Genomic DNA, 3,918 nt, shown 5'->3' with positions numbered 1-3,918 from the left:
GAAGAAATTCTTTACACTGAGGGTGGTGAAACACTGGCAGGGGTTGCCCAGAGAGGTGGTGGAGGCCTCATCCCTGGAGACATTCAAGACCAGGTTGGATGGGGCTCTGAGCAACCTGATTGAGTTAACGGTGTCCCTGCTCCTGCAGGGGGCTTGGACTGGATGGCTTCTAAGGGTCCCTTCCAACCCAAAACATTCTATGATACAATTCTATGAAATCAATGTAACCTCACTCTGAGGAGGTATTTACGTCGGCTTCACCCCCACAGGTGACATAGCCAGGCTGAGTCAAACACTTGCTCTATTTTTGATTAGGTTTATGAAAATGTTAAGATTTATACAAGGTGTTTTCTTACCAATGTGCCGTCTATGTTCGGATATTGCTGTAAAAGAGTAACTTTAATAAGTGAAATGAAAATTTGAGGAGGTAACGATTAAGAGGTGAGATCTGAAGGAAATAATTTTACCACTGTGCAAATACCAAAATGATTTTTTCCTTTAAAATTTGCAAAAGTAAATTCTTAAAAGTGTATGTTGTGGACATAAGTCAGGGTGTAAATTAACACAACTGTACTGCATTGTTTCTATCTTCTAGAGTTATGGTATTCTTCTTTTTTCTTCTGTTTCTTACCCTTCTTCCCTCAGCTGTACACCTCCAGTGCTGTCTGAAATGGTATTTCATTTCTTTTAGAAGCTTTCCTGGGCAGGAAACCTCATGGCATCTCAGCAGAATCTGGGTCTCCTAGTACAAGCAGCTGAATTTCAACCCAAGTGAACGCAGTCAAAAGAGTTTGGTACGCAGGCTTAGGTGTAATTAGCAATATTGCTGATCGATATTGATGGCACTGGCAATATAAGAAGAAAATACTTCTCTCCTGTGAGGAAAGGCTGAGGGAGCTGGGCTTGTTTAGCCTGGAGAAGAGAAGGCTGAGAGGGGATCTCATCAACATGTACAAATATCTCAAGGGTGAGTGTCACGAGGACGGAGCCAGACTCTTCTCAGTGGTGCCCAGCATCAGGACAAGGGGCAATGGGCACAAACTGAAGCAGAAGAGGTTCCACTTGAACATGAGGAAAAACTTGTTGACTTTGAGGGTGACTGAGCCCTGGAACAGGCTGCCCAGGGGTGCTGTGGAGTCTCCTTCTCTGGAGATATTCAAAGCCCCCCTGGACGCTGTCCTGTGCCCCCTGCTCTGTGTGAGTCTGCTTGAGCAGGGGTGTTAGACTGGGTGATCTCCAGAGGTCCCTTCCAACCCCTGTCATTCTAGGATTCTGGGATTCTGTAATATCCTTCTCATTGTGGTGTCAGTGGTCCAATATTATTTGTCTACTGTCTATCCACAGGCACAAGCTGTCTAATGTTATCTGAGATGCCCTCAAGCCTCCTGCCTGGCACTCAGGAGGCCTACTCATCCAAAAGGAGTTGACCTCCAGGAGGGTCTGAGCTGTATGGGTCCTCCCCAGGTGGGTATCTCAGTTGAGTGATGAAGCAGGAAGAGAGGGGGAAGCAGGACATGCCATTCCATGATTCTGTGATTTTCCTTAGTACGTAGCTAAACACCCAAGCCAATATTTCTCAGGATACAGCATCCGAGCCACACATTTTTGGTTTTGTGATGCTAATTCCAGCTCTTTGAATAATTTGACCAGGAAGTGGAAAAGAACAGGAGCAGTAAGTCAGAGCCTCAAGAAATCTCAGTACAACCACCAAGACTCCAAGCAGAGAGATTACACAGAAGCAGAAAAGTATCGCAGGCCTCTTAGAAGGAGAGCCACACTAAATAATGCTTTTTAGCAGTGGCTAAAAATGAAATAGAAGTAGCAAACATTTGAATAGAGGCAGCTGCTATTCTTTCTTGTGAAGCAGCTCATTTTCCTTCCCTCATGTATACCATCTTGTAAGAGTTGGTCAACATTGTCTCCTTTCTAGAACTATATTTACCTGCTATGTTGGTAATCTTCAGTGATTCTAAGTTGATCAACAAGCAAAACAAAAAAAGAAGGAAGGAAAAAAACACATTACTGGCTGTGCAGTTGGTTTAATTTAGAAGTTAAACAGGACAAGATGAGCTTTGCAATTATTTCATTGCCCTCAATTACTAAAGCTCCAACAAGTTATTGGAAAATGAATGATTTGTTTTTATAATAAAACTTGAAAACAGGCCATAAAAACGTCTGATAAAGGGAACAGACACATCCACCAGTACTTCATGTAAAAATCTACGTATCATGTGCTTTTTGGGGGATGTACGCCAGGAGTACTAAAAGGGACAGGAAAACTGTATTCTTACCTAGTTCTGACATCAAACATTCTTTTTCTGAAAGAAATAATAAATTATTATTAATGCATAAGTATCTGTATCAGATTTTAAAAGTTTAATTACAATGTTCCCTTTTTCTTCAATAATACATTAACCTAGGACCACCCACGATTAACTTTCTCCACTTGGTGAGGTAAAGAAGGTTGAGTCACGTGGAGAATTATGAAGCCAAATGCACAAACAGGTAAATTAGCACACAAAGCTGGAGGAGCCCTTAACTGGTTCAAGAGATGACATGACCTTCATCTGACCTCTCTCAGGTATCTACAAGACGAACGTCTCTTATCTCATCCAGTCTCCTTGTAGGCCCCTTACAGTCAATGTGGGAATACCATCCCCCACCTCCCACATCTTCTTCTCGATAGTGGCTTTCTCAAACAGCTTGAATCCGATGTCTCTCTGTTCCTTTTTCTCTAAGCTGACTACAAAGACCCTCAGGAAGACGCTGAGACTTCTATTATCTTAGAAATTTATACAAATTGAATCTCACTGGTAAGTTGGAAAGATCAAAATCAGACAACTGAGCGCCTCTAGACTATGCCTTGTTTACCATTCTATGCCTTGTTTACCATTATCATTATTTGACAAGAAATATAGTATCATAGAATCATAGAATGTTTTGGGTTGGAAGGGACCCCTAGAGGTCACCCAGTCCAACCCCCCTGCAGTGAGCAGGGACATCTTCAGTCAGATCAGGTTGCTCACAGCCCCGTCCAACCTGGTCTTGAATGTTTCCAGGGATGGAGTCTCCATTACATCTCTGGGAAACCCCTGCCAGGGTTTCACTACCCTCATTTCTTCCTTATATCCAGTCTAAACCTACCCTGGTTTAGTTTAAAACCATCCCCCTTTGTCCTGTCACAGCTGGCCCTACTAAAAGATTGTCCCCATCTTTCCTATATGCTCCCTTTAAGCACTGAATGGCCGCAATCAGGTCTGCCCTGAACCTTCTCTTCCCCAGGCCGACCAACCCCAACTGTCTCAACCTGTCCTCATAGGAGAAGGGCTCCAGCCCTCGGATCATTTTAGTAGCCCTCCTCTGGCCCCGCTCCAACAGTTCCATGTCCTTCTTGTGCTGAGGGCTCCAGAGCTGGACACAGGGCTCCAGGTGAGGTCTCACCAGAGCAGAGTAGAGGGGCAGAAGCCCCTCCCTCTACGCTGGCCACGGTACTTTTGATGCAGCCCAGGACACAGTTGGCTTCTGGGGTGCCAGTGCCCATTGCTGTCTCATGTCCAGCTTTTCATCCACCAGCACCCCCAAGTCCCTCTCAGCAGGGCTGCTCTCAGTCCCTTCTTCCCCCAGACTGTATTGATACCGGAGGTTACTCCGACCCAGGGGCAGGACCTTGCACTTGGCCTTGTTGAAGCTCATGAGGTTCACACAGGCCCACCTCTCCAGCCTGTCCAGGTCTCTCTGGATGACATCCCGTCCTTCTGGTGTATCAACCGCACCACTCAGCTTGGGGTCATCTGCAAACTTGCTGAGGGTCCACTCGATCTCACTGTCTATGTCACTGATGAAGATATTAAACAGCACTGGTCCCACTACGGACCCCCCACATATATGCTGCTGACACACAGAATTCACAGAAATTGC

This window comes from Egretta garzetta, unplaced genomic scaffold, assembly GCF_000687185.1.
Source record: "Egretta garzetta isolate BGI_Z169 unplaced genomic scaffold, ASM68718v1 scaffold1183, whole genome shotgun sequence".
In the NCBI taxonomy this organism is placed as follows: Eukaryota; Metazoa; Chordata; class Aves; order Pelecaniformes; family Ardeidae; genus Egretta; species Egretta garzetta.
The sequence above is the reverse complement of the archived record's forward strand: the minus strand, read 5'-3'. Positions refer to the sequence as shown.